A 22,893-nucleotide genomic window follows, 5' to 3' on the forward strand; every position below is an offset into this window, starting at 1 on the left:
CCCACACCCAGTACTGGTACACAATATGATTCAGGAAAGGAAAAAATTTGGAAAAATCGGTTGTGTTTGACATATATACATGTCGTGGCCAAGTTGGGGCTTCCACAGTAAAGTTCCCTTTCCTATAAGTTCAAGATTCACATCAATTTCAACTTCCTCTCAGTTTATGTTCAAGAACGACATCAGTATCCACATCACTTAACCCGACAGTTTTACAGATGAGGCTACACATCAAAATGTATTTGTCTAATCTGTACTCCACTCTGTCGAAACAGAATCCAAGGAAGTTGCCAAACTTACAACAACCAACCCTATACACACTTGTCAATAGTTCACACTTTTTTCTTGGCAGGATAGAAATTAGTGGTTGCTGGAGTGATACATATATGTTCGGGATAATATTTCAATATTGAGCAGGAAAGTGTGGATGAATGGTTCGAACACTGAATAATGCCATTCCGCCGTTCTGAGTGTGGTGGCCAGGGATGGAGAGAGTAATGGTGTTGGTGAGGTTAAAGCGTGGTGACCACTGAGGGAGAGAGTTGTGATGCTTAGCGAGGGTAAGGCAATCAGGAAAGAGGGGAGCGGTGGTGGTGTGTGGTGAGGGAGGCTGTGACAGCCAGGGAGAGAGTAGCGGCAAGGGAGGAAAGGCGTGGTGGTGGTAAGGAAGGGTGTGGTGGTCAGGGTGAGAAGATGTGGTGGAGGCGAGCGAGGGCGTAGGAGCAAGCAAAACGAAGGTCCGAATCTGCAAGATTATACGATTTATCCTGATGGAGACGAAGTCGAAGAAAACCAAACAAACTGACTGAGTGACAGCAGTAGGTGGATAATGAAGGGCGTCCATGCAGGTGCCGTGGACGGGGACGCGACCAAGATAACTTACAAATGGGAAGGGAAGATGGGGGAAAAGATAAGTCAGGCTGTTTGGGGCCGCAAGCCAGCAAGTCTTCGTACCCAGTACAATTTCAATGATCATATAGTTCACTTCTGTGGAGACTTTTACAACGAATTCTCCCATTTCTCTGGATGGTGTGGGCATAAGTTTCAGCCAGTGATGTACATCCGAAGTGTTTTTTTTTCTTCCTGGATGTTGTAGAACACATAAAGTGACTGACAGTCACAACTATAAAGCCATACTGGACTATAACTTGTCATCGCCATAGCTTTTCAAGTGGCGTATTCTTCATCTTCCCTTAACCCTGTATACGACGACATAACCTCGCGCGTACGACGACTTAACTCCCTGTGTATGCCATCTCAATTTCGTACAACGACTTAATCCCTTGTGTACAACGATTTAACCCCTAGTGTACGACGACTTAACCTCCCCCGAATATGATGACAACCCTTGACTACGGCGAATAACAGTCATCGTACTCGGGTATGAAGCCATCGTCCTTGACGGTACAAGTTGTCGTACTTACAAAAGGATAAACTCCAACCATGGCAAGAGCCTGACCCTGCAAGGAGGCGGAGGAGGGTAAAGCCAAGCCTGGTGTTGAATGAAGGTTCCGGCCAGCATCTCGTAGATAATCTCGCAGCCAATTTACGGGCGGCAAAACTGCTCCTACACATTTGCATTTCATGAATGTGTCGGAAGCTGTAATGAAGCTGTAATTGCATGTAGTTAGAGGCAATCTCGTTAGCCTGAACCGAGGTGGCCGGTCTTAATAATCTACAACCTCAAGCTGTACTGGGGAGTCTCAGGGTGTCTTGTGGAGGCACTGGTAGACCTCAAGCCTCTTGCTGTACTGGGGAGTCTCAGGGTGTCTTGTGGAGGCACTGGTAGACCTAAGCTGTACTGGGGAGTCTCAGGGTGTCTTGTGGAGGCACTGGTAAACCTCAAGCTGTACTGGGGAGTCTTAGGGTGTCGTGTGGAGGCAATGGTAGACCTTAAGCCTCTAGCTGTACTGGAGAGTCTCAGGGTGTCTTGTGGAGGTACTGGTAGACCTCAAGCCTCTAGCTGTACTGGGGAGTCTCAGGGTATCTTGTGGAGGCACGGGTAGATCTCAAGCCTCTAGCTGTACTGGGGAGTCTCAGGGTGTCTTGTGGAGGTACTGGTAGACCTCAAGCCTCTAGCTGTACTGGAGAGTCTCAGGGTATCTTGTGGAGGCACGGGTAGATCTCAAGCCTCTTGCTGTACTGGGGAGTCTCAGGGTATCTTGTGGAGGCACGGGTAGATCTCAAGCCTCTTGCTGTACTGGAGAGTCTCAGGGTGTCTTGTGGAGGCACTGGTAAACCTCAAACTGTACTGGGGAGTCTTAGGGTGTCGTGTGGAGGCACTGGTAAACCTCAAGCTGTACTGGGGAGTCTCAGGGTGTCTTGTGGAGGCACTGGTAGACCTCAAGCCTCTAGCTGTACTGGGGAGTCTCAGGGTGTCTTGTGGAGGTACTGGTTGACCTTAAGCCTCTAGCTGTACTGCTGTAATGGGGAGTCTCAGGGTGTCTTGTGGAAACTGGGGAGTCTTAGGGTGTCGTGTGGAGGTAAAGGTAGACCTTAAGCCTCTAGCTGTACTGGGGAGTCTCAGGGTGTCTTGTGGAGGCACTGGTAGACCTCAGAAAATGCAAAAAATGTTCTGGGTCATTCTCAAGCGAATTAAAAACTGCACAAGATATGTGGCGCAATCAGAGGAGGAGGGGGGGGAGGCAAACAAGGGAAAGTCCTACAACTAAAAAATTGATTTTCTTTTTGAAAATTTTGCCTTCTCTTTGAACCATGACAGTCTGATGAAGCAATAACGTAATAATACGAATAACATGATGCTAAAACACTGGATTCCATTTCAATTTTCAGATTCTATATGAGTAAATCATTGCCTGTTTGCACTAAACTTCAGAGTAACATATCCAAAGAGAAGGATCGTTACAAACTGTATAAGTAAGTATATAAGTAAAGTAATTATATGGTTAAAGGGGAAAATTATATAACATGTTTACCAAATGGCGCCCTAGCTTCGTCTCTTCGATGTATATCAACTGACTGTTATATTTCTCTCTTGTGTCTCCCCTGATGATGTGATTATTACACGAAAGTGCACTTGGGAACTTTTCGTGTTTCATTTTCCCCGTGGACTCATAGGAATATATATATATATATATATATATATATATATATATATATATATATATATATATATATATATATTTTTTTTTTTTTTTTTTTTTTTTTTTTTATACTTTGTCGCTGTCTCCCGCGTTTGCGAGGTAGCGCAAGGAAACAGACGAAAGAAATGGCCCAACCCCCCCCCCATACACATGTACATACACACGTCCACACACGCAAATATACATACCTACACAGCTTTCCATGGTTTACCCCAGACGCTTCACATGCCTTGATTCAATCCACTGACAGCACGTCAACCCCTGTATACCACATCGCTCCAATTCACTCTATTCCTTGCCCTCCTTTCACCCTCCTGCATGTTCAGGCCCCGATCACACAAAATCTTTTTCACTCCATCTTTCCACCTCCAATTTGGTCTCCCTCTTCTCCTCGTTCCCTCCACCTCCGACACATATATCCTCTTGGTCAATCTTTCCTCACTCATTCTCTCCATGTGCCCAAACCATTTCAAAACACCCTCTTCTGCTCTCTCAACCACGCTCTTTTTATTTCCACACATCTCTCTTACCCTTACGTTACTTACTCGATCAAACCACCTCACACCACACATTTTCCTCAAACATCTCATTTCCAGCACATCCATCCTCCTGTGCACATCTCTATCCATAGCCCACGCCTCGCAACCATACAACATTGTTGGAACCACTATTCCTTCAAACATACCCATTTTTGCTTTCCGAGATAATGTTCTCGACTTCCACACATTTTTCAAGGCTCCCAAAATTTTCGCCCCCTCCCCCACCCTATGATCCACTTCCGCTTCCATGGTTCCATCCACTGACAGATCCACTCCCAGATATCTAAAACACTTCACTTCCTCCAGTTTTTCTCCATTCAAACTCACCTCCCAATTAACTTGACCCTCACCCCTACTGTACCTAATAACCTTGCTCTTATTCACATTTACTCTTAACTTTCTTCTTCCACACACTTTACCAAACTCAGTCACCAGCTTCTGCAGTTTCTCACATGAATCAGCCACCAGCGCTGTATCATCAGCGAACAACAACTGACTCACTTCCCAAGCTCTCTCATCCCCAACAGACTTCATACTTGCCCCTCTTTCCAGAACTCTTGCATTTACCTCCCTAACAACCCCATCCATAAACAAATTAAACAACCATGGAGACATCACACACCCCTGCCGCAAACCTACATTCACTGAGAACCAATCACTTTCCTCTCTTCCTACACGTACACATGCCTTACATCCTCGATAAAAACTTTTCACTGCTTCTAACAACTTGCCTCCCACACCATATATTCTTAATACCTTCCACAGAGCATCTCTATCAACTCTATCATATGCCTTCTCCAGATCCATAAATGCTACATACAAATCCATTTGCTTTTCTAAGTATTTCTCACATACATTCTTCAAAGCAAACACCTGATCCACACATCCTCTACCACTTCTGAAACCGCACTGCTCTTCCCCAATCTGATGCTCTGTACATGCCTTCACCCTCTCAATCAATACCCTCCCATATAACTTACCAGGAATACTCAACAAACTTATACCTCTGTAATTTGAGCACTCACTCTTATCCCCTTTGCCTTTGTACAATGGCACTATGCACGCATTCCGCCAATCCTCAGGCACCTCACCATGAGTCATACATACATTAAATAACCTTACCAACCAGTCAACAATACAGTCACCCCCTTTTTTAATAAATTCCACTGCAATACCATCCAAACCTGCTGCCTTGCCGGCTTTCATCTTCCGCAAAGCTTTTAGTACCTCTTCTCTGTTTACCAAATCATTTTCCCTAACCCTCTCACTTTGCACACCACCTCGACCAAAACACCCTATATCTGCCACTCTGTCATCAGACACATTCAACAAACCTTCAAAATACTCATTCCATCTCCTTCTCACATCACCGCTACTTGTTATCACCTCCCCATTTACGCCCTTCACTGAAGTTCCCATTTGCTCCCTTGTCTTACGCACCCTATTTACCTCCTTCCAGAACATCTTTTTATTCTCCCTAAAATTTACTGATAGTCTCTCACCCCAACTCTCATTTGCCCTTTTTTTCACCTCTTGCACCTTTCTCTTGACCTCCTGTCTCTTTCTTTTATACTTCTCGCACTCAATTGCATTTTTTCCCTGCAAAAATCGTCCAAATGCCTCTCTCTTCTCTTTCACTAATACTCTTACTTCTTCATCCCACCACTCACTACCCTTTCTAAACAGCCCACCTCCCACTCTTCTCATGCCACAAGCATCTTTTGCGCAATCCATCACTGATTCCCTAAATACATCCCATTCCTCCCCCACTCCCCTTACTTCCATTGTTCTCACCTTTTTCCATTCTGTACACAGTCTCTCCTGGTACTTCCCCACACAGGTCTCCTTCCCAAGCTCACTTACTCTCACCACCTTCTTCACCCCAACATTCACTCCTCTTTTCTGAAAACCCATACTAATCTTCACCTTAGCCTCCACAAGATAATGATCAGACATCCCTCCAGTTGCACCTCTCAGCACATTAACATCCAAAAGTCTCTCTTTCGCACGCCTGTCAATTAACACGTAATCCAATAACGCTCTCTGGCCATCTCTCCTACTTACATAAGTATACTTATGTATATCTCGCTTTTTAAACCAGGTATTCCCAATCATCAGTCCTTTTTCAGCACATAAATCTACAAGCTCTTCACCATTTCCATTTACAACACTGAACACCCCATGCATACCAATTATTCCCTCAACTGCCACATTACTCACCTTTGCATTCAAATCACCCATCACTATAACCCGGTCTCGTGCATCAAAACCGCTAACACACTCATTCAGCTGCTCCCAAAACACTTGCCTCTCATGATCTTTCTTCTCATGCCCAGGTGCATATGCACCAATAATCACCCACCTCTCTCCATCAACTTTCAATTTTACCCATATTAATCGAGAATTTACTTTCTTACATTCTATCACATACTCCCACAACTCCTGTTTCAGGAGTATTGCTACTCCTTCCCTTGCTCTTGTCCTCTCACTAACCCCTGACTTCACTCCCCAGACATTTCCAAACCACTCTTCCCCTTTACCCTTGAGCTTCGTTTCACTCAGAGCCAAAACATCCAGGTTCCTTTCCTCAAACATACTACCTATCTCTCCCGGCCCCCCGCTCCCGTCCCCTCTAGTCGCTTTCATATATATATATATATATATATATATTCTAGCACGTATTCCAAAATTGATTGAACTACTTGATGTGAACGAGTTTCCTCCCTCAGTTTCTTAAAAACCACAGACTGTTCACCGTATCTATAACATACGTTGGCCGGGCTCTGTTCCCTTCCCAGTGGCTGAAGTAGTTCATCTTCACGTATCTATTGACCTGGGAACAATAAGAAGAAACCGACTGTCTACTGAACTTTATGGCGGAGGCAAGTGTCGCTTTGTGGTGTTCGATGAAGATTAGGTCGTTCCAACACTATTACTCGAGGTCTTTCACATTATTCATTTGGTTTTTGACACCGCCCGCGTCTGTCTGTTTGCGATTCTATGTTGTTTTTCAGTTCTTCGTTTTCTAAACATTATCTTTTTTTCATTTTTAATCCAAACTAGTTTTCTAAGCTAATACGCCCATGCCCAGGATTTTAAAAATATTTCATAAAGTTTGCATTCACTGATGCAGTATTGGTTGTCGAAAATTAACATCATGGACAGTGTGTGTGTGTGTGTGTGTGTGTGTGTGTGTGTGTGTGAGGGACAGGGGGTGTTGCCATGGGTGAACAGCCATAAATGGAACTGGGAGTAAGTCGTTTTCATACCTGAATACAAAATGAATATAATTAAAAGGCATATCACAAAAGAACGTCTCATTCATTTCTATTACGTGGGGAAAATGTGGAGAGTGCTAATTTGGGTGGGAGGGTGGAGTTGTGAGGTGGGGAGGGGGGTTGTGAAAATTAGTACTGTGTTGTATTGTGAAAAATGGTGTTGATCCTGGCTGAGGCAATACTGATGATATGTAATATTTTCATACTGCCAGCCATTCCTTATCTTTCCTAATTCTTTGTCTTTTTATCGCTTTCATTTTTCTGATGGTAATACAATTATATATATATATATATATATATATATATATATATATATATATATATATATATATATATATATATATATATATACATGTACGTGTGTGTGTGTGTGTGTGTGTGTGTGTGTGTGTGTGTGTGTAGTGAGTAGGATAAACAAGCCTTACTCGTCTTGACACAGCTTCCTCAATAAACTCAGACTTGGACAGGATACCTCAGTGAGGTAGACGAAATCTGGTTAAGTATAATGCCTCCCTGGCCCAGTTTCTACCCATCGCTGTACGGAGGGTTTCTCACAACTTTTCTCTCTCCTTTCATGGTTATGTAATTCCACCTCTTAACTCAATGGACACACATGGTATTACTGTAATATTCACTCTATCTTGGAAACCCCACGTTACGGAAATAGCCGAGTCGGCCTCTAAGAAACTGCAAGTCCTTTTGAGTTGTCGAAACTCAAGGGTGGGCCGTTTTGATAACTGTTTCTTTCCCTACAACTCAAAGCTTTGGAACTCTCTACCCTATCTTTCCTAATAGCTATGACTCTGCAAATCCTAAAAGAAAGATGTTTTTTACTCTCTCCAAAACTCGTAAACACTCTCCCTTGTCTCTTCTTTTCCCCTTTCATAACCCTCTCAATATTTCAGGGTGGGCCGTTTTGATAACTGTTTCCTTCCCTACAACTCAAAGCTTTGGAACTCTCTATCCTATCTTTCCTGATAGCTATGACCCTGCAAATCCTAAAAGAAAGGCGTTTTTTTTACTTCCTCCAAAACTCGTAAACACTCTCCCTTGTCTCTTCTTTTCCCCTTTCATAACCTTCTCAATATTTCAGGCAAGGTCCGGAATTGATGTGGATCTTGGTCTGTGACTGGAGCCTCCAACGTAGAAATAAAAAAAATAGTGATACTCATTTTAACAAGTATTTGCGTTACATTAACAGCAGAAAAAGAACATTGGAAAGTTAAAGGGACAAATTGCCAATCACCAAATATTGTGTGGTTGTGAAAGAAAACTATATAAATAAGCGACGGGGTTGACTGAAATTGTTAGAAAACCTATCAATTTACCTGAGGCAAACCTTTGAACAGGCAGAGAAAAATATACTTATTATCAGATCACTATTTTGTTTATATAGAAACGCTCAAACCAATACATGCTAATTTTCCTTTCAATTCAGGGCTTTTGAAAAGGAACGACTATGAATGTTCAAAGGTTACGAATGTATATATGAAGTACAAGTGAATAAGTCCACTCCGTTCGTCCATCCGTAAATACAGGAAAGAGATCGCAGAACGCCAATGAAACACCGTAATTACACCGAAGTTTAAGTGCAACGATTCGGTTCTGAAAATGCGACTATTTAATACTTTGCCATATTTCTCGAGTACGTTTTTTTTCACTCTTGTATATTCCGTTTTAATATATTCATGTGTCCCTTTGCACAAATATTAATTATTTATGTATATTTCAACTACAAACACAAGAGGGTTTTCAATCTAACACAAGAGGCCGCTAAGAATATGTATATATCTGGTAATTCTGTTAAAAAGAATTCCTTCACGCCTCCATATCAATGTAGCATAGCTTCCCTTGAGTAGGGCTACTGCCAACTACAGAGTGCAGGTATATACTACATGTGCACGGAACCAAGAAGAATATATATAAGAATTCTTCGTTCAGTGTTTCAAAATATAAAACACAGCAAGTGTACAGATTCTTTTGAGGCTGACCTATGATTCAGATCCTGGTTCAATGTTGACAGCCATCATGATCAAAAACATTGCATATATATATATATATATATATATATATATATATATATATATATATATATATATATATAAGATCAGCCTGAAAATACACAGCACACATCAAACATGGATTTAGATCCGATTGGTAAGACAAGTATATCCTGGTCTATGGTCATTTGTTTGATTATATGGACTTAAAACCTCTCGACTGCCAAGGCTATCAACACTTCCAGGTGTTTGGGTAATTCAGCGGTCGTGAACGTCGTCACTGCATGTCAGCAAACCTGACCTTACTAAGAGGCAAACTGGCACCCTTTACACGCCTAGTACCTTTTTTTGCCTTTGGCAGACCTTCCTCACCTCACACGAATAATCAACATATATATCATAGAGTAATAGTGTTTGGTGTGAGAAGTATCTTGGACATCTGTAGAGTCTAAATTCTGTGAGACTGATGGTTTATTATAACTTAAGGGCCATGATGACGCTAGGAGGTGATGATAAGTCTTTTAAGCCCAAATAACCAACTTTCCAACATGATATATCGCCAATATCACTAACGATAGATATTCGCATATTTCTACATAATGACTTTTACACTTTTATATCTTCGTACACGACCGTTCGCCGTGAGATATCTATATCAACTTTTACGAAATCTGTTCATACAGTAATTCTTTCGTGTTTGTACGAGACAATAACAGTAGAAGCTGCTGGAATGGCAAATTTCTACAACAGTATTTCTTAACGGGTTTTTGTCGCATGCTTTGTAACCCTTGCACTAAAGCCTCCCTCCTTTAACCTGGTCTGAATATATTTAACGATAATTGGGTGCTGAATCAAAACAAATGGTCAGTAAACTTCCCGGGAGCAAGAGAGAATGGTCAGTACCTCCCAGTAGGCAAGAGGGAGGTTCTAAGGTATTCCATCCTCAGAGAACTGCATGTCCTGTCCAGCCTTCCAATGCTTCATATTAGGTCTGGTCAGACTAATTGGGTCATCATGAGCCAATAGGCATGAAGGCAGTGACGAACCTTAATTTTTCGCGGGCGGTGTCGCATCTTTTTAAACTTCATCCTAAAGACGCGCTTCACCTGTTTCCGACGCAAATATTTTCGTTACTACCGTTCATAATAAGCGGCCAAGTTAACATGTTCTGCAACAAGCAGTGCATCACAGGTCTACGAAACTTTCGGCTAATCACGACGGCAGAAGACAGGAGGCGATGGTTTACATTTGATTATAGACCAGACGCTCAGATGGACCCCTGAGTTGCCACACACTTTATCATCATTCGCTTCGTCATAGTCTCGGGCCAATGGGTAAGGGGAAGGGTCGGCAAGGCAGGATGGGTAAGAGGAGAGGTCGGCAAGGGAGGATGGGTAAGAGGAGAGGTCGGCAAGGGAGGATGGGCAAGAGGAAAGGTCGGCAAAGGAGGATGGGCAAGAGGAAAGGTCGGCAAAGGAGGATGGGCAAGAGGAAAGGTCGGCAAAGGAGGATGGGCAAGAGGAGAGGTCGGCAAAGGAGGATGGGTAAGAGGAGAGGTCGGCAAGGGAGGATGGGTAAGAGGAGAGGTCGGCAAGGGAGGATGGGTAAGAGGAGAGGTCGGCAAGGGAGGATGGGTAAGAGGAGAGGTCGTCACTTCAGCTGGTAAGTGGATACGGTTTTCGATGCCGACAAACCTTGAAGCGTCGCTCTCACTCCCATCTGATCCCTCACTATCCACTCCTCCTCCCTCGAGCATCGGTGACAACATTACATTTCCTCACTCCTTTCTTCCTATGGGTCGTCATGTTCCTTAAAAATCACTAAATATTGAGAAAACTCTTCGTGAAGATTCCTTTTCCCTCTTGTGATGACTGGACTTCCACAACAACAATAGTTTAAACCTCGTATTATAAGAATGACTGAGACAAGTCATCAGTATTACTGTTGATGTCGTATGTTAAGTTTTAACTCGGCGACACAAACCAAAGTTCAGGCAAGTCTGGTAGTATCAACAGAACAACACTTTCCGTTGAAACCGGAGGGGTCACCCTACACGCGTCATGATGTTCAACAAAAAACTACGGTTGAAAGTCAAATATTTACAGGGTAGTTGGAAAGGATCACAATTTTGCGCGTGATCAAGATATTCCTATGAGGCCACGGGGAAAATGAAACACGAAAAGTTCCCAAGTGCACTTTCGTGTAATAATCACATCATCAGGGGAGACACAAGAGAGAAATATAACAGAAATATAACAGCTAGGACGCTAGCTTCGTCTCTTCGATGTATATCAACTGACTGTTATATTTCTCTCTTGTGTCTCCCTTGATGATGTGATTATTACACGAAAGTGCAATTGGGAACTTTTCGTATTTCATTTTCCCCGTGGACTCATAGGAATTACAGGGTAGTGTAGGAGACGTCACCAGTGTTTATATATATTATATACGTTAACTTCTTTCTTCATCGGCATCAACTGAAATAGAAATAAAGTAATAACCAGAAGTTGGTAGATCATAAACAGCCTAGCCATAAAGTAATAACCAGGAGATGGTGGCAGATCATAAATAGCCTAGCCCCCCAAACATGTACCATGACCCTTATTCTCACACTGGAACTGCAGGAGGCAATTGACGGCCCCGAGCTTGCCCCTCACACAGGGATGAATGCTTCCCTCTCCGCCTGGCCAGAGTTCTCATTTCACATCACTGGAAAATAATCCTTTGAAACGTGGAGGGAGGATTGAAACAAGCGGTCGTGTTGGGGATGTGATATCCGATACCAATACGTAACAGTTATGGGTCATGCAATATAACCACTCAACTGTCACCCATTCTCAAATTACTGAAGTCACACACACACACACACACACACACACACACACACACACACACACACACACATACATACACACACAAGAGAGAGAGAGAGAGAGAGAGAGAGAGAGAGAGAGAGAGAGAGAGAGAGAGAGAGAGAGAGAGAGAGAGAGAGAGAGAGAGAGAGAGAGAGAGCTCTGCCTTGGACGAAAAGGAAGGCTGAGTGGATCATATATGTGTCTGGACAGAATTTGACACCGTGCCGCACGGAAGACTGATTAAGAAGCTGTATCGCCAGGAAGATGTATGAGGGGGAAGCGCCTTCGACAGACAGAAGATTATCTGCGTGAAGGGGAACAAAGGACACACGTCAAGTGTAGCCTTCTCACATTGGGTCGAGGTCACCAGCGGAGTGCCACAAGGTTCTATTCTATGACCATTACTCTTCTCGATCTATGCGAGCAACGTGGGACGATGTGGGTCAGTTTCACACTCACAGGAACAATGCCAGAACCTAGACGTTTTCTCCTAAGGATATTTAGAGCACGTACGAGAAGTATGTCGCATTTCTTTAAGAAGAACGAGTCTTGCGGGTCTTTTCTGTCTTTCATGCGACTGACGAAGCTGTGGCACACAGGGTAATGAAGATATTCCACCAAGACTCATGAAGCTGTACCACACAGACCAGGTGACGCTGCTCCACACAGACTAATGAAGGAATAACAGAGAGACTAAAGAAGCCGTCACTACTACAGACACCACCAGGAGGAGTCCGTATTCTTCCTCCACACACCCATGGGTGGAACATCAGGTCACATCATCATTAGTTAAGCAACCAGACACAAACCTCCACTAATATACAGTGAGTAAGTTCACCTCATTGAGACGTTCACGGGGTCTACAGAGAACCTATGTCTGTATTTACTGGTCTATTTTTCTTCTCTCTCTCCACCAGGGTCCGTGACCTAAAGGAAGAGACGTGGACGAGGTGTCGCCAAGAAGTATCATAAATCATGGTATGTCAGGCAGCGCACTACATGAGCAGGCTCATTTGAAACACTTAAGTGTGGACGTGTGTCAACATCCATCACCATGCGGGGACCAGGGTGGACATGGACGCCACGATCAATTCTCTTCCTTAACCTTAGCGCTGCATTTTTGCTATTCATTACGACGCTCTCTCTCTCTCTCTCTCTCTCTCTCTCTCTCTCTCTCTCTCTCTCTCTCTCTCTCTCTCTCTCTCTCACACACACACACACACGTCTAAATCTTAAGGGGCCTTGTGTGGGTCAGGTGATGCTAAGGCAAGATCTGGGGTCCCACGCTACGTAAACATTGGGCGCGGACTTGTACACTCGAGTCCCTCCGTTACATATATCTCTACCCAAGACACAACTGTGGGGTACATTCTGCGTCATAAGGGTCAGTGATCCCGAAGGCCATGGTCTCCCTACAGTAGGTTTTAGTGTGTGGGAGAAGCCATGTCCGCCTGGAGCATAACTCAGCGAAGACACTCAGGGAAACAGCTGATGATATACCAGCTCTTCTTTGCTCGTCAGTCAGCGTGGGAGCTGGGCAATACAGCTGCTGTAAAATCATCCGCCAGGCTCCAGCCCAGATCGGGTCCCTTCCTTCAGACGGTTCGTTCCTCACTTTCCCTTAGAAATGAGTTTAATATCCGATAAGAGATGCATGGATGGACACAGCAAAAGAGGGCAAAATGCACATTCTCCTTTTATATCAGGGCTCCAACTGAGTGGGCACGCGGCACGTGCACCACCACAACACGTGCCAACCAGGCAACCACAGTTAACGCCCGCCCATCTCGGGCACTTAACGTAAACATCCTGCCTCCGCTTACACACACACACACACACCACTCACCACAAACTCCTCACACCTGGTATCAACAACTACCCACATGCGAGGTCTAATTTTACCCCAAGTTTCCACTATTAACTAGAGGTAAAGACTGTATGTGTAGGAGAGTGTGAGCGGTACAGGCGAAGGTATTAGGTTGGGCAGCAGAAGCAGTAGTAGCAGCAGGCGCCATAGCAGCCACCAGCCCTAGGAACACAACTATGAATTAGCAGACACCAGAGATAGCCGACCGTGATATACAGGTCCCGCAGCACACGGCAGTGAGCAAGACCAGATCCGCCAGCAGTTAAGGGGCTGCAATGGGGTTAGGAAGGTCTCTCGTACACAGTGAGGCAAACTTTCCCCTTCCATTTTGAGACAGTCCCGGGACCTTCTTGTGGTGTTCACTACACATGCTAGGAGAAGGCTGAGCCGACGTGAGCTCTGGACATTACTGATATTTTACAAAACATTTTGCAACATTTTTTTGGTTTTCCCGTTGATTTCATCCACACACACTGCAATCAGACTTTCATTCGAGGTTGGAATTATCGATGCATGCAGGCGAGGGGACTTGGCATCACGTAATTACGTCCAGTGTCATAAGCAGCCAAGTTTTACACACGATCAAAACTTTTCCTAATTAATCATTCAGCGAACTAAGCCGATTCGTCGAATGCAAGCCACAATAATGTCTCTTTACATTTTCGTCCTTGTGTTTAACATATTTTATTCTAACGACTGGGAAGGCCTTTTGAAATGGTATATATATATATATATATATATATATATATATATATATATATATATATATATATATATATATATGTATATATATTATCCCTGGGGATGGGGGATTAAGAATACTTCCCACGTATTCCCTGCGTGTCGTACAAGGCGACTAAAAGGGGAGGGAGCGGGGGCTGGAAATCCTCCCCTCTCGTTTTTTTTTTTCTTTTTTTTTTTTCCAAAAGAAGGAACAGAGTGGGGCCAGGTGAGGATATTCCAAAAAAGGCCCAGTCCTCTGTTCTTAACGCTACCTCGCTAACGCGGAAAATGGCGAATAGTTTAAAAGAAAAAGAAAAAGATATATATAAATATATATATATATATATATATATATATATATATATATATATATTGACGATGGCTGAGTACTGAACACAGTGAGGACTGCCTGCTTATGTAAGATGAAGGCGGGTCATACGTAGACCCTTTATCTCGTCCAGATGTAAGGGAGCTCCTTACCTTTTCCCCAGGGCAGGAGTGGTGCATAGATAGATACGGCACACTGGTAGATGCACCTCTTCCCTGCCTTGAGCAGGGGTACGGGAGGGGCCTGAGCTGATGACGGTACACGGGTGGGTGTACCTCTTCCCTGCCTTGAGCAGGGGTACGGGAGGGGCCTGAGCTGGTGACGGTACACGGGTGGGTGTACCTCTTCCCTGCCTTGAGCAGGGGTACGGGAGGGGCCTGAGCTGGTGACGGTACACGGGTGGGCGTACCTCTTATCTAGAAGAGGCGTGAGAAGTACAAGCGTGTCAGTCTCCGTCACGAGGGCGTCATGCCCATCAACAGATACGGATGATGCAAGAAAAAGGTGAAACCAGACGTCAGTGAAACTTTACGAAATGGTGAGACGGAATCGTGAGTGACAGTGACGCCTCATTCCCTCAGGTGTGGCGCAGAGACAAGAGTGAAAGTGAGACAAAAGCAATACAGAGAACGACATTATTCTTCGACTCTTTTAAGTTAACTCTTACATCATGGTTGCATGAACGCACCTCACAGATGTATCTTATCAAAGATGCGTAACTTTGACAAACATCAACTTCAAAGACCACTATAAAACAGTAATAAATAATGCATAAGTACCTTCGAACCTCACCCGCGGGCTTCGAATCCTGGTGAAATTACACCTTCACACAACGTCACCTGACACCCGTCAATGGGATGACTTCCCTATCGCAGTTGTCGATGTGAGACACAACTGAAACAACACCCGTGAGACCGCAGGACGTCAGAAGTACAGTACGGGAGGGGAACAGCATCAGCGTTCAGGACCCGAGAGTGTTTTGAGTACTACATACATTTTTCTCTTCATATGACAGTTCGAATACATGGCAATGGTCCGGTGCAGATAATGCTGGGTTCTATAACTGCTATATAGCCTATTAAATAGTTGTTTTGTGTATTCTTCCTTATCTAATGACAAATACTATGAATGTCTACGAGAAAACGTCAAGATGGATATCTACATAAGCATATTCTATCTGACTTGTCAGACTGCAGTGGTTATACAGACCTGGGAGCCCCAGTAACAATCAGCTTGAATCATTGGAGGAACAACGGGTGTAAACCCGCTTCGACCATGAGCCATCAAATCGTCATATGGTATACGAACAGCATAATGTACCAGTATAGACCACTGGGATACACGTCAAGACTGAGGTTATACACCCAATAGCCATATGACGGATCTTCCCACCTGCTGCCGACGACAGCAGGGTACTCTACATATACTGTAGAGCAGTGGTTCCCAAACTTTTTGGACTGGCGTCCTCTTTTGGTCATCACGAAATCCTCACGCCCCGTTCATACTTCTTTTTTTTCATCCTTTTATAAACTATACATTTTGTATCATATGTTTTAGTATTGTTGAGGATCAGCTAAATGGTAACTAATTCATCCTCGTATGATTGAATAAGGGTGGAAGAAGACGCCTGAGACAACTAGATGACTTGATTCCTACGTTTCGGGTCTGTGAACCATCTTCTGGGAGTGGACAACTGACCACAGCAAAGGTACAGGTGCTGCTCAGGTCAACCCACACAAGTTAGACACCATACCACAGTCACACACAACACCACAATGTCACACACCACACAGTTATACACCATACTACAGGCACACACCACACATACAGTCAGACACCACACCACACAGTCACACTCCACAGTCACTCACCACAGTGCACAGTCACACACCTAACTACAACGTGGATTAAATAAGAAACCATAAGCCTTTTCATTGGGCCACGAATGGGTATTGTGCATCACGCCACAACTACGAACAAAATCCATAAAAAATAAATAAAAGAGGGCAAAAATGAACCCAAACACACAGTGAGAACCACGAGATCAAATCTTAACATATCGGAGGGTGTGGGAAGTGGTGGGTGGCAGTGTTGTGAGAGGCGAGCAGTGAGCCAGTGTGGTATCTATGACTTGTACAAGACGTGTGAGGAGAGAAATGTCATGGAGAGATAACAACTGGTGGTGGTGACTGCTGTATTGTGGTTTTGCAAGGCTATGTGACAACTTAAACCAAAGAAAGGAATTCTATTGAATGACATAGACTCTAGAGTGTCCCTCTATTAACTTCTTTTAACCAACAATCGTAATTCTTGGTATATGGCTTCAGATCCCCTTTCTCCCGGTATCCACATCATTCCCCTCAAAGGGGTGCACTCTCCTCATTGGAAGCACTGAACGTAAAGGGAACACAAGCAGCTCCTCCAGGATGCATCAGGTGGGGGACACGTCACAAGCTTCACTTAGGCTCGCATGAAATCAACTGCAGGAACAGTCCTTAGGGTGAGGAGTCCTTGGGAGGAAGCAATGCCATCTGTCGAGACGCCACGGTGGAGACAAGTGAAGGTGCAGCATATACGGATCAGTCAGTCGATTCCGTCTCCCAAACTTCTTTCGGATCTCGATAAGTTTTGTTCTCAAGGGAACAGAGGACCTCATCCACAACACCGTTGCGACTGGCAGTGGGGATGTCTTTAGAATGCCTCATGAAATCTATATCACCATGCGTAATGAAAGGAACTAATCTACATATCTATGAAGATATATCTTCTCTTTAAGTGTTAGGTAAGGATCTTCTCAGCCTTATAGTAGGCTCAGATTCCAAACTCTCAGCATGATAGCCGGAAATCTGAGAAGCTTTCAGACTTGCAGCTGAGAGTGAGTGACCGACGAACGGCGACCGTATTTCCACGTAACGAGATCAACACAATAACATCGTACCTTAGGAGGGAGGGAGGGGAGAGAGAGAGAGAGAGAGAGAGAGAGAGAGAGAGAGAGAGAGAGAGAGAGAGAGAGAGAGAGAGAGAGAGAGAGAGAGAGACCCGGGCTGACATCCTGCAAACAAAGCCCCTCGGGCGGGAAGACATCACTCACCCCGCATCACAACATCCTGGCCGCCAAAAGCACACAGTCCGTGGCGATGCGATTCACAACGTTACGACTACTGCAGGTGCAAGCTCGCTCAAGCACCAACCACCACCACCACCACCACCAGTGGATGTCAAGCACCCATACTGTGTACGACCTCTGGGCACGACGGTGTCATCTCTGAGCACGAAGGTATAACAACACACTCGTATGATGAATGGGGTTGGCTATAGACGAGTCCATCGGGTGGTAAGTCATGGGTATGATGGCCCGTGATGGAGCCTAACCCGTCAATAGTCAAGTCAAAAGATCACGCCATCGTACCCTAAAGATAGCCTCGCGGTATTCACGGGGCATAAAGACGATATACTGATCAGCTCTGAAGACTCAAAAGATAAATTCTAAAGTACAAAACAGCAGACGAAATAAATGTCACACAATTCTTCCATTTTTCCGGGAGAGTTTGTTGAAAGACTTGTCGCTACAAACAGCCAAGGGGAACATACTTGAACAAATACACTTAACATACGATCACATGGGTTGGTGTTCCAATACAAACACATAAGATTCCCCTCAACGCCCGCCCGCGGGGGGAACTGAATGATGCGATACCCCAGAATCAACACAGTTTCTCATCCACGACCTAATGGCATAATGATTTCCAAGAAGATGCTTCTGAAATATGCAGTTCTGCTGCCTGGGCAAACATGACAGCACCCACACAAGGTTACAATGACAGCCCTTGTGTCAAGCCTCAGTCACCGTGGGCGCTCAGTGAGCACAGACCTCTTGTCAACAAGCCAGAGAGCGAGCGCTGATGAGTGAGGCACGGAGTCAGCAGTGGAGGCCAGTCGGGGAGTGTGCAAGTCCCGCGCACCCACTCACCGTGACGAACGATGTGCGGCCGCACTTGACACTGGCGTCCCTAAGCGGCAGCCAGATGCCACCACTTGATGTTAGTTACTGCGGCAGGAGGTCCTCTCCTCTCCTACAGGCACCAGACCCGATCACAGCCACGCACCAAGCAGGAGGCCCTCTCCTCTCCTACAGGCACCAGACCCGATCACAGCCACGCACCAAGCAGGAGGCCCTCTCCTCTCCTACAGGCACCAGACCCGATCACAGCCACGCACCAAGCAGGAGGCCCTCTCCTCTCCTACAGGCACCAGACCCGATCACAGCCACGCACCAAGCAGGAGGCCCTCTCCTCTCCAACAGGCACCAGACCCGATCACAGCCACGCACCAATCAACCACCATCACCACTCACCTCAAAGGTGTTCTTCCAAATTCCAATTTATCTTTTATGAAGCCGACGACGTAATCTCCAGACTCGAGAGATACCGAAAACTTCCAGCCACGGTCTTGGCTGGCAGGCAAGGGAGTGAAAAATGACAGCACAGGAGTGAGTGACGTGAGGGCGTTGAAGAGCCACCAGGGACAATATTGGACTGAGTGAAGCAAGAAGAGCAACCCTGATAACCTCCCCCCCCCACCTCTCTGCCTCAGCTCCCTCCCTCCCCGCCCATGATAACGTTATCAGTGATAAATATGTCGGCCGCTGGTCTGATCCTACCCCCACTTCTGCCTCACACACACACACACACACACACACACACACACACACACACACACCTTACACCTCCTGCCTTATCTAACGTCCTTAACCTCCTCAACACAACCACACGATTATTGTTCTCGGTTCGAGTCATTCGTCTGTTTTTAAAAGACATTGGTTGTGATCAGGTCACCCTTCACTCTTCTCTCTTCTAACGTGGGGCTAATTTAAAATCATTTAGCCTTTCCGTGTAACTTACCTCTGTTAATTCTAGTATCATCTTTCTTGACCTTTCCATCTTCTCCATGAACTCTATGTGCTTTTTCAGGTCCGGTGTCCAAATCTGAGAAGCATATTCAAGTTTTGACCTTATGTAGGATATGAACAGCTTATCAAGAATTTTCTCATCCATATACTTGAAAGCTATTTTGAAACAACACAGTATGTAAGGCAAGGTCCCAGACCCAGTTATGAGGGGTAAGGTCTCGGATCCAGCTATGGGAGGTAAGGTCCCGGACCCAGCTATGGGGGTGGGTGGGGGGTAAGGTCCCGGACCTAGTTCTGGGGGTAGAAGACCCCCATTGTAGGATATACATAAACACACCTACCAGGCTGATCTTGCGTCCCCTAAGCACGACTTTACCATCCTTTAGCACGAGGGTAAAACCTTAACGTGACCTTTGACCCTGATTCCTTCTTAAAGTTCAGGCCATCATGTGCCGTATCGTCGTGCCCATGGGTTCGAACTATGGTACTTCTTTGTATGATGGTCCACGGCTCATCTGTCCCTCGTGGTCTTCAGCTGTTCTCGTCACTGACTGAAATAACTCAGTCATACATAATTCTTTTATTCTTCACGTTTTCTGTCTTCGTCACTCCCTTGTCTTCCAAGGTGATACAGTCAAAATGATAACTGATAAGAGATAACACAAGCCCATCGTAGGGTTATGGGAGTGTACCTCTCTTGCTCTGACTCTTATCAGTTGCAATCATATTCGGCTCAGTGATAACTTCCTCACGGGTTATCAAGGTTATCACCATCATCACTATCAGGGATGGGTCTGTCACCATCATCAGCTATGGTGCAGTAACCATCACCATCACCAAAGATAGTCCAGTCACCATCACCATCACAAGAAGGGGAGATGCGCTCGCCATCACCATGAGGGAGGGGTGAGGAAATGTATTTCGGAGAGGTGAGCGAGTGATTGAATAACAGAACCCCAAGTTTACCCACTTTTCAAAAGCCACTTCGAAGTCTGTATATACGAGTCAACACAGTATATCATCATGTGCTGGCCAGTCCCTCCCTGGAGACCTGGAGGTCAAACATGGTGACATACGCGACCCTCTTCGTCTTAAATTGTGTTTCCTGTGAAGCGTTTAAGTTAAATTTGGTCTTATTACCCGGTGCCCAGCGAGCGTTAATTTTCTGTATCGCTCACAGCCGATGTCCATCCCTCTATGCAGACATGAAATTCAAAGTTCTGACAATAACTTGTAGCGAAACTTGGGTATGTTGGCGTGACCACTTACCTGTTATTATCACTTCACATCTGCCGTGTCGTTGTTGACACTTTAAATGCGCGAGATGGCAGGACTTAGGTTCAATCACGTAAATGTCTTTCCCCTGTTGCCAACAGCCTTGGCCTCTAGTTAAAGTTGACGTCAGCTGCTGCGTTTGTCATTATAATACTAGCTTTGACTTCATGGCTGAGACGGACACAGACATAACTTTTAACGACATTTTACATCGACTTTTAACACGGTAACGAATGAGTAAGGGAGTCTACATTTCCGTCTATCATTCTTTCCCACTTTATCATCCATCTGAGAACATATTTCTTTCTCAATGCCCCTAAGTTCATTGAAAGGAAAACATCCCCTTCCATTATCCTTTCCCGTCAGCTTATACCACAAGCACATTCCCTTCCACCCTTTCCATCCAGTAGGCTGACACTCATCTGTGTTAGTAAACACAATATCCGAGTAATAAGGACTTACGTCATACTACAGAGTCTCCTACATGTCCATATCCCCCAGTGTTAACACACATGTACTTAATTCACTCCAGGGGAACTGGTGTGGGTGGCTTTCATCTATACTCATGAGTGACGAAAGCCTCATATATATACTCGTGAATGATGAGTATGGGAAGGGGGTGTTGGACCGTCATAAGAGGCGAAATTCTGTAAGACTTGCTGCATGACTTCAGCTCGTCTGGCATATATATATATATATATATATATATATATATATATATATATATATATATATATAATCCCTGGGGATAGGGGAGAAAGAATACTTCCCACGTATTCCCTGCGTGTCGTAGAAGGCGACTAAGGGGGGAGGGAACGGGGGGCTGGAAATCCTCCCCTCTCTTTTTTTTTTTAATTTTCCAAAAGAAGGAACAGAGAATTGGGCCAGGTGAGGGTATTCCCTCAAGGCCCAGTCCTCTGTTCTTAACGCTACCTCGCTAATGCGGGAAATGGCGAATAGTTTGAAAGAAAGAAAAAGATATATATATATATATTAACCTCGCGAGATGGGGAGGAATTTTCCAATCTGACGGCGTCCATGAACCACATGATTCATGACTGACCACCTCTCCACTACCGCGAAGGCGAGGGATCTGCTCGACCCTTACTTCGTCTCGTCTTCCGCCACCGCCAGTCCAATGCACCAAAAAATGAACGAAGAAAAGTTAAGAGAGAGAGGCTAAAGGTAACACTCGGGGTGAGGTGGACTTACGAGACGCTGTGTCCATGTCAAGATTTTCTCCCCAGTCATGTGAAAGGCAATATAGTGGTCTGGGCTGATGCCATTACTGGGTTAATCCCATCGGTTCCTCACCACGACGCAGTATTCATAAGGCTCAGGTATGCAGCGCATATAAGAATGTAATGAAAATCATCCACAACCAGTGATGCAAAAATATCCAATTTTGTCCCCGAGTGTAGAGCAGAATGGAAAATCTTGGCAATCTTTTCCGTATGGCAGAACATTATTCTACAGTGATCCCCGTCGTAAACATGAACGTAACACAGACCTAATCCCTGTCGTAAAAGAGAAAACGTAATGACTAAGGTAATACCCGTGTACACCCTGATGTACGTAACGTGTACGATATCACTCTTGTACACCAGGACCGTGACAAGATCAGCAGACCACCAGCGAAACATGCAACACTGTGCTAAACACAAATTCCCCAAAAGTTATCAGATATTGCGCATGGGAAGGTTAGTTACAGGTGAATAACTTCTGGTAACTTGGAGGAGGACAGAAGATAAGGAATAGGAAAATGAGGAACAGAAATGAATAAACTAGTTATAAGATACAGAGATGTGGACGAGTGATAGGAAAAAGAGGGACTTTGGAAGTCTAACAGTGGCCCCAAGAATGACGACTTGAACCCTGTGTATTCCTAATGATGTGAAAAGGAGGAGATAGTGTGCTAACCCGACGCCACAGATAAGAATGCAGATGATATTCCGTGAAACATGGTGAAGGAAGCTGCAAGATCATTCTCAGACGACAACACGAGAGCAACCTCC

The 22,893-nt window shown here is 44.8% G+C and overlaps 1 protein-coding gene across 1 annotated transcript in view; it reads right to left on the reverse strand.

Moving 5' to 3' along the window:
- Positions 1 to 22,893, reverse strand: part of LOC139750068 (fat-like cadherin-related tumor suppressor homolog) — a 791,324-nt gene that overhangs the window by 295,268 nt on the left and 473,163 nt on the right.

The sequence above is a fragment of the Panulirus ornatus genome, chromosome 9 (assembly GCF_036320965.1).
Source record: "Panulirus ornatus isolate Po-2019 chromosome 9, ASM3632096v1, whole genome shotgun sequence".
NCBI classification, from domain to species: Eukaryota; Metazoa; Arthropoda; class Malacostraca; order Decapoda; family Palinuridae; genus Panulirus; species Panulirus ornatus.